Raw genomic sequence first — 9,862 nt, forward strand, 5'->3', positions numbered from 1 at the left:
GATGAACCAATAGGATCACTGTCCTCATATCTTGAACCACAGGTGAACAGCTGTCCGACTTGAAAATCTTTGTAAATTTTCTGACAGGCATTTTAGTGGACATGTGTTTCTGAGAGAGTAGACACAGTCCCAGCAATGCTTAATACTTTCAGGGGAGAGCATTATGAGGACTGTGTATAGATGACCCATAGAGTAATATTGTTGGCAATCACTAGGACCTTGCTTAAAATACTATTGCCAAACAACTTTCCTAGTTTTCCATAGCTCTATTGCCAGTGTTATTCTATAGTGTTCTACCTTGATGTTAATTTTAAATGAATCTTAATAACTCGTTTGCTGTCTTTTCCACAGGTTTCTGCTCACCCTGACAGAACTGTAGGTGATGATCCGATGGGATCACTGTCCTCATCTCTTGAACCACAGGTGAACAGCTGTCCGACTTGGAAATCTTTGTAATTTGTCTGACAGGTATTTTAGTAGACATGGGGTTTTTGAGAGTGTAGACACAGTCCCAGCAATGCTTGTTCCTGTCAAGGGACAGCATTATGAGGACTGTGTATAGATGACCCGAAGAGTAATATTGTTGGCAATCAATAGGACCTTGCTTAAAATACTATTGCCAAACAACTTTCCTAGCTTTACAATACCTCTTTCTATAGTGTTGTAACTTGAAGTCAATATTAAATTAATCTTAATGACTCGTTGCTGTCTTCTCCACAGGTTTCTGCTCATCCTGACAAAACTGTAGGTGAAGAAACGTTGGGATCACTATCCTCGCCTCTTGAACCACAGGTGAACAGCTGTCCGACTTGGAAATCTTTGTAAATTTTCTGACAGGCATTTTAGTGGACATGTGTTTCTGAGAGAGTAGACACAGTCCCAGCAATGCTTAATCCTTTCAGGGAGAGCATTATGAGGACTGTGTATAGATGACCCGAAGAGTAATATTGTTGGCAATCACTAGGACCTTGCTTAAAATACTATTGCCAAACAACTTTCCTAGTTTTCCATAGCTCTATTGCCAGTGTTATTCGATAGTGTTCTACCTAGGTGTTAATTTTAAATTAATCTTAATGACTCGTTTGCTGTCTTCTCCACAGTTTTCTGCTCACCCTGACAAAACTGTAGATGAACAACCGATGGGATCACTATCCTTGTTTCATGAACCACAGGTGAACAGCTGTCCGACTTGGAAATCTTTGTCAATTTTCTGACAGGCATTTTAGTGGACATGTGATTTTGAGAGTGTAGACACAGTCCCAGTAATGTTTATTCCTGTCAGGGGACAACATTATGAGGACTGTGTATAGATGACCCATAGAGTAATATTGTTGTCAATCAATAGGACCTTGCTTAAAATACTATTGCCAAACAACTTGCCAACTTTACATTAGCTCTTTATACAGTGTCTCTCTATAGTGTTCTAACTTGAAGTCAATATTAAATTAATCTTAATGACTTGTTTGCTGTCTTCTCCACAGGTTTCTGCTCATCCTAACAAAACTGTCGGTGAAGAACCAATGGGATCACTATCCTCGTCTCTTGAACCACAGGTGAACAGCTGTCTGACTTGGAAATCTTTGTAATTTGTCTGACAGGTATTTTAGTGGACATGGGTTTTTGAGAGTGTAGACACAGTCCCAGCAATGCTTATTCCTGTCAGGGGACAGCATTATGAGGACTGTGTATAGATGACCCGAAGAGTAATATTGTTGGCAATCAATAGGACCTTGCTTAAAATACTATTGCCAAACAACTTGCCTAGCTTTACAATACCTCTTTCTATAGTGTTGTAACTTGAAGTCAATATTAAATTAATCTTAATGACTCGTTTGCTGTCTTCTCCACAGGTTTCTGCTCATCCTGACAAAACTGTAGGTGAAGAAACGTTGGGATCACTATCCTCGCCTCTTGAACCACAGGTGAACAGCTGTCCGACTTGGAAATCTTTGTAAATTTTCTGACAGGCATTTTAGTGGACATGTGTTTCTGAGAGAGTAGACACAGTCCCAGCAATGCTTAATCCTTTCAGGGGAGAGCATTATGAGGACTGTGTATAGATGACCCGAAGAGTAATATTGTTGGCAATAACTAGGACCTTGCTTAAAATACTATTGCCAAACAACTTTCCTAGTTTTCCATAGCTTTATTGCCAGTGTTATTCAATAGTGTTCTACCTAGGTGTTAATTTTAAATTAATCTTAATGACTCGTTTCCTGTCTTCTCCACAGTTTTCTGCTCAACCTGACAGAACTGTAGGAGATGAACCGATGGGATCACTGTCCTCATCTCTTGAACTACAGGTGAACAGCTGTCCGACTTGGAAATATTTGTAATTTGTCTGACAGGTATTTTAGTGGACATGGGTTTTGAAAGTGTAGACACAGTCCCAGCAATGCTTGTTCCTGTCAGGGGACAGCGTAATGAGGACTGTGTATAGCTGACCCGAAGAGTAATATTGTTGGCAATCACTAGCACCTTGCTTAAAATGCTATTGCCAAACAACTTATCTAGCTTTCCCATAGCTCTATATACAGTGTTACTCAATAGTGTTCTACCTTGGTGTTAATTTTAAATGAATCTTGATGACTCGTTTGCTGTCTTTTCCACAGGTTTCTGCTCACCCTGACAAAACTGTAGGTGATGATCCGATGGGATCACTGTCCTCATCTCTTGAACCACAGGTGAACAGCTGTCCGACTTGGAAATCTTTGTAATTTGTCTGACAGGTATTTTAGTGGACATGGGTTTTTGAGAGTGTAGACACAGTCCCAGCAATGTTTATTCCTGTCAGGGGACAACATTATGAGGACTGTGTATAGATGACCCATAGAGTAATATTGTTGTCAATCAATAGGACCTTGCTTAAAATACTATTGCCAAACAACTTGCCTAGCTTTACATTAGCTCTTTATACAGTGTCTCTCTATAGTGTTCTAACTTGAAGTGAATATTATATTAATCTTAATGACTCGTTTGCTGTCTTCTCCACAGGTTTCTGCTCATCCTAACAAAACTGTCGGTGAAGAACCAATGGGATCACTATCCTCATCTCTTGAACCACAGGTGAACAGCTGTCTGACTTTGAAATCTTTGTAATTTGTCTGACAGGTATTTTAGTGGACATGGGTTTTTGAAAGTGTAGACACAGTCCCAGCAATGCTTCTTCCTGTCAGGGGACAGCATAATGAGGACTGTGTATAGCTGACCCGAAGAGTAATATTGTTGGCAATCACTAGCACCTTGCTTGAAATGCTATTGCCAAACAACTTATCTAGCTTTCCCATAGCTCTATATACAGTGTTACTCAATAGTGTTCAGTAACAGACTCCTACATATGATTTATATTTTAAAAAGTAAAATTGTCTCTCTTGTTTGTAGATTATCCTGAAAAGGACCATCCTCAGAGAAATCTAAAACGTCCCTGGTCTCCTACAGAAATTGCAGCAGTGTTGAAACATTTTCAGAAATACATTGACACTGGGAAGCTGGCAAGTTTTGTTGAAATTCAACAGTGTCAACAGACAGAACATCCTGCTTTAATAAACCGCTCAATTCAGAACATAAGAGACTTTGTTAGAAATTGTGGTGTGTCCAAAAGAAAAAGTAAAAATGTCAGATAAATCTTGAGCCAAGATGTTCTAAACAAAATCTTAAGAACTTTCAAGCATTCTGTTGTTTTAAAAATAAAAACCCAGAAGTTCAACTCTTAGGTGAGTATAAACGGCTCATTGTATTAGAGAGTATGTACTGTTAAAAGTAACATTTAAAGGAAAAGGCATTTTGTTTTTAACCTTTACCTTTTTTTCGTTTTGTTTGTTTATTTTGGAGTAGTTTTCTATAATGTGCTCTGATTTCTAAGTTGGTCCAAGATGGATGTTGAAGAGACTCAACAAAACTTGAACTCTTAATCATTTTCAAAGTAATTCAGAGAACTGATTTTCAGGTTGTTGAAAAAGGCAAAATTGTTCTAGTAATATGTTTTCTTAAAGGTATCACAATTAATTTTTTGTTTCTTTTGTTAAGTTGGGCTTCACCTTTAGTTGAAATGAGGCACAATGCTTGTAGAGCATTGTACCCTAATTTGAAAGGGCTTCAGGATTAATATTTGAGTAGAATAGTATTCTTAAAACCTGCTTCAAAGAGAGATTTGTTTGCTTCTCAATCTGTTTAAGTAAGATTTTGTTTTGTTTGGGTCATGTGTATTGTGTGGTATCTAGAAGAACTTGGGTTTAACTTCATTATTGACTAAAGTCAAACTGTTTTGAAAAACTAAGCTTGATAGGATCCTGTGTTTTGGTTTGCTCCAAAAATAAAAATTGCAAAAGACAATGTCGATTGTTTATTCCATAATACATTTTAATTTGTATAGGTCTAAACATTACCCTATAGGTAATGAACAAGCACTATATTGCTGACCATATTTCTATTTGATTATTATTTTTTCATATTTTGACTGAGATTTTGTAGTCCGTGCCTGTGTTCATGACAAATGAACACTACCATTATTGCAGGGTGTGAATTAATCCATTTGATGCTCATTTGGGTACTTTAGTATGTTTAGTGACATTCTTTGAAGTCTTATTTTAAATGTCCTTGCAATTCTCATTGGTACTTATAATGTACCGTTGGCAAATCGTGATGTTTGCTGGTCACACACATGCAGGGGGTGTGGCTTATTTATCTAATTACCGATGTCCTGTTAATGTTGCATAAAGTCAGGTCATTATATTTAGAGTTGTGTAGTGTGTAAACACAATTTTAACTGAGATCTTTGTTGAGTGGCTCATTAAAGAGTTTTTGACACATTCAGCCGGTCTGTAGAGCAAGTGGAAAGGGGTGCTCCCATAATTCACCACTGTGACTGGTTCGGAAAAATTGTCCTTACAATTCACCGGGACCTGTATAGGTGTGTGTGTGTGTGTGTGTGTGTGTGTGTGTGTGTGTGTGTGCGTGTGGGTGGGTGGGTATGTCCTGTTTTGAACTGTGTGGAGCGTACCTCGCCTCCTGCCCACTGACTGCTGCAGAGAGGCACCAGCCCCTCCTAGCTGACTGTTGATAGAAAATGGATCTTTAAGTCCTAAAATGAGAATCCCATTTTGTTCTCTAGTTGTATGTCGTCAGTACATGAATAAGACAGATTCTCTTTTGCTGGTCAGACACAGTTTTTATGTGTGTAAGTGAGAAAAATAAGATGAGTCGTGATGGCCTCATCGGGTCAGATTGGAAGGAATAGTTCGATGTCATCTGCATAACACAGAAGCGACACCATCAGTGTATTTCGTGTGTGTTACGAACTGTATTTCGCAACATTAAAACATGCATGGCTGCAACTGTATGGATGGCAGCTCTTCTTCTATTCAGTGTTTGTAGCTTTTTGGCGCAGCTTCGTTCTCCTGCTACTGGTATACCAGTAGCTATAGCTTCACCGCATCAGTTCAGTGTTACACTGGCTGATGACGTTGCTGTGATTCACTTGTCTGGCGTCTGATTTTCAAATATTTTATGTTTTATTGAGGATTTTTGTACATATGTTTTGGCAGTTCTGTGATCATGTCAAAGCAGCAACTTATATTAAAAAGTGTTTTATTGTCCGTCTGGACGCTGCCCGCTTCCATGGAAGGACAACAGAAAATCGCTCTTATAAACATGTAATTACTAAAATCACGATACCTTGACTTTGTATCCCTCTGAAAAATGAACCTATTTAAATAAAGAAATCCCTCCATGGGTGACACCACGATAGAGAGTGTTACGACTGATGGCGTAAAGTTAATTATGAATGATAAGTGTGCAGGTGCCCGTTCCTGATTGGTTCAAAGAAGACGACGGAGATGTCCTATTGGCTGCTTTCCGGAGGTGACGGACATAAAAGCTGCTGAAGCGTACTTCCTGGGTTCCATCCTTGACTCATCTCCACCGGCCACACCCCTTTCCTTTGTTCACCTGTGTTAGAGTTTTGGAGTGTAGGAGTGAGCTGCCGTTTATGTTTCCTCAGTTTTCTCATGTTTTTCTTAAGTTAGGAAGGTAAGTTGTTGTCCTTTGGTTTATTTACTTTTCATTAGGTACGTTTCTGTTACTATTTAGGTAGTTTCCTTTTGTTTGTTGTTTTCGACGATAGCTCACTCTGAAGCCAAGTACTCCATTTGTAACATCTTTATCAAAAATACATCTTTTTAAAATAAATAATAATTATCAACTGTTCAACATTGTGTGTGTCGGTTGTTGAGATCAGAGGAGGACGGATCCTTCATGTTGCGACCTGGCCACCCCTAGACTGGTCGTAACAAGAGCGTTCATTTTATAGCATTAACACTGGTGCAGTAAGTGGTCCGGTATGAAACGGGGGTGATAGAACAACGATACTACCACAGCACTTTTAAATTTCAATAATCAGAATAGCGAAATTGTTTCCGTTGTTTGAAGTTTTAAAAGGTTTATGTCAGTCTGCCTTTTCCCCATCGATACATTTCCCGAACGCTGCGCACCATAGGGGGTTTAAAAAAATAAATGACGCGCACATTGCACAAAACTCTGAAACAGGAGAAGTGGGACATAAAACGGAGCGATGAACTAGATGTGAATTATGGCATAAAAACAGAGACTCCGACGCTGAACAGTGAAAAATCCATCCATCCATCCATCCATCCATCCATCCATCCATCCATCCATCCATCCATTTTCTTCCGCTTATCAGGGGTCGCGTCGCAGGGGCAGCAGCTTCAGAAGGGAGGCCCAGACTTCCCTCTCCCCAGCCACTTCTTCCAGCTCCTCCGGGGGAATCCCAAGGCGTTCCCAGGCCAGTCGAGAGACATAGTCCCTCCAGCGTATCCTGGGTCTTCCCCGAGGCCTCCTCCCGGTGGGACGTGCCCGGAACACCTCACCAGGAGGCATCCTTACCAGATGCCCGAGCCACCTCAACTGGCTCCTCTCAACGTGGAGGAGCAGCGGCTCTACTCTGAGTCCCTCCCAGATGACCAAGCTTCTCACCCTATCTCTAAGGGAGAGCCCAGCCACCCTGCAGAGGAAACCCATTTCGGCCACTTGTATCCGTGATCTCGTTCTTTCGGTCATGACCCAAAGCTCATGACCATAGATGAGGGTGGGAACGTAGATCGACCGGTAAATCGAGAGCTTCGCTTTTTGACTCAGCTCTCTTTTCACCATGACGGACCGGTACAGCGCCCGCTTCACAGTAGACGCTGCCCCAATCTGCCTGTCGATCTCCCGCTCCCTTCTTCCTTCATTCGTGAACAAGATCCCCAGATACTTAAACTCCTCCACTTGAGGAAGGACGACCCCCCTGACCTGGATAAAGGCTAGGGGGGCGCTGGCCCAAAAAAGGTTGAGAAACACTGACCTAATATGATATCATCAAGTCATTTTTTAGACAGTAGTAATAAAGTTCCTTTGAGATTTTCACTTTGTAGCAGACTTTCTCACTTGTTTTGTGCTGACTGAGCCCTCCAGCACACATGTCAACCCCAGCTGTGACTCTCTGTTTTGGATGTGCTTAACCTCCCCGTCCTGACTTTCCATTCCATTTAACTTGATCAGTTCATTAAGAAAATGAAGTGTGGGATCCTAATGAGGGGTTTTTAACGAGGGACATCAAATCGCCTCCTTGAACCCAGTGTTTAATCAGGAATGGAGAGAGTGGAAGCAGTGAGCGGACAAAGATGAGGAGGCAGCAGAAAGAAAGAGGGCTTCAGAAAACATTCATGCTTTTGGTTTTACTCTGAAGTTTTAGCTTCGACACTCCTATTTACTGAAGCGATATGTAACCTTCATACCTGTAGTTCTAATCACACACAGCAAATTCAAAAGTGTTAAATGTTTTAGTGTTAGTAGACTTTGTGCAAAAGCTGAGTTAATTTTACTCTTATCGAGTCACATTCTGTTTATGTAACTCTGGGGTGTAAATTATTAGTAGTTAAAATCCAGTGTTAAAAACAAAGTATTTCCGTATCAAATCTAGAGGTGTTAAAATGGAATCAACAACTCTTGACTTCTTAACTCTGAACTCCTATAGCGGCTCTAACACTGAAGGAGTTAATTCACTGACTCCGCCCCCAGAATCACAGATTCCCACCGAAGCGAAGTGACAGAAGCAGTCATTTCAAAACAATTTACTTTCCACATTTCTGAGTTATTTACTGCGCTTGGTAAGTTATTTTTTTCTGAGATGGTTTATAACTATTATTTTGAGTTCAGCTCAACCTGTATGATAGACTCACCACACGGCTCGGTGTTAGCATATTTAGCTTAGCATGCCGAATGTTAGCGGAGTAGAAGTGTTGGGAAAAAAAATCGACCTGGTGAACATTCAATCAAATTCTTGGCTAAATTGAACAGATATTTTTTATGTTGAGAGCATTATTCCCACTGTTGTGTCTTCTTATATAGTTTTTGCAGCATGTTTTAATCCTTTTATTGCCTTTTTGTGTATTAATACCAGTTTGGTTGATGATGAATCGCCAGTCGTCAGCCTAACCTCCCCCTTCCGATCCCTTCATGGATTCTTCGAAGATTCGAAGCTCCAAAAATGATTATATGATTATATATTTATAACCAGAAAATGATTATTGATATTATATATATATATATATATATATATATATATATATATATATATATATATATATATATATATATATATATATATATAATTCAGTCTTATTATTCAACTCATAAACTACTAAGAGCAAAGACCATTCTCAATCTGTCTCTTGAAGTTAAAAAGTAATCTCACATTATGGGAAACCTCATGCTGTTTGTTTCCATAAACATGCACAAATATATGGAAAGGATCAACTAAAACGAGTATGGCAGTGAGTTGGGTAATGTGGGGCTTATGTGTGTTTGTTGTTAATGACCCATGTTAAGGCTTAAAATTCAATAAAGATGTCTGAGGTTCAAGCCTGCAGTGGAATAACTGGAATATGATAGAACATCAGTGTCACCTAACTGGCATTCACATGTGAACACAGCAAAAACTGAAGAGTTCAAATTTCAGGGTTAAAGGCTTCAGAGTTGACTTTAACTCATTAAGAGTTGTTTTAACCCTTGATGAGTTAAATGGCGTCCAGTGTTAGAGTTATTTCCAGTCGTTAATTGCGTCAGGGTTGATTTTACTCATTAAGTGTTGTTTTAACATTTGCTGAGTTAAATGGTTTCCAGTGTTCGAGTTATTTTCCATAATTGATTCCATCGGTGTTGAATCAACTCTGATGGGAGGAAAATAAGCTCCTCCCTCCTTCATCGTCTTCCTTGGAGTGAAATTTGAAAACCACTCCATTTTTTTTCTTCTCCTGTTGTTCTAAACGGTAAGTACAACTTCTTAAATCTTTGGTTAAGCACATTTAAGTTGATAGTGATGTGACTTTTTCCACTAATTTAATACTTTGTCTATTTTGCAACGGCTATACTCTATGTATTAGCTAGCAGCCCTTTTGTGTGTTGCTAGTGTTGAGGAAAAATGACTATTTTTAGTGTTAATCTTTTTTGAACAAATTTCTTAATTTTGAACAGGTTTGTGTTCCAAAGAGTTTCCTGTTCTATCTCATACTTTCTTCTGATTGGATTAAATTCTGTAATTCTGTGACGTCAACACGCATTGTTGTGTTTCTGTGTCCACACGAGAGAACCCGGGATCAACAGGAAGAAGCAGAGCCAGATTTTCTTGCTAGTGTGAAGCAAATCCCATGAATTGTACTGCGCTTGCCACAATATATCCACCTATTAATAACTATACTTGTTAGAGATTTTTTGGTATTATGATTTTGTTATTACTTTAGTTCATATTCAGTCTAATGTTCAATTTAAAGTGTTCTTTTTCTTCTGTGTGTATAAACTGACCTGG

At 39.3% G+C, this 9,862-nt stretch overlaps 1 long non-coding RNA gene across 1 annotated transcript; it reads left to right on the forward strand.

Moving 5' to 3' along the window:
• The first annotated feature begins 329 nt into the window (after positions 1-329).
• On the forward strand, positions 330-1,555 carry LOC145553079 (uncharacterized). Its single transcript, XR_014089265.1, has 3 exons — positions 330-423; positions 1,101-1,172; positions 1,482-1,555. It is a non-coding gene; the product is annotated as an uncharacterized LOC145553079 (long non-coding RNA).
• Positions 1,556-9,862: the final 8,307 nt, after the last annotated feature.

Source organism: Poecilia reticulata, chromosome 10 (assembly GCF_904066995.2).
Source record: "Poecilia reticulata chromosome 10, P_reticulata-male-v2, whole genome shotgun sequence".
In the NCBI taxonomy this organism is placed as follows: domain Eukaryota; kingdom Metazoa; phylum Chordata; class Actinopteri; order Cyprinodontiformes; family Poeciliidae; genus Poecilia; species Poecilia reticulata.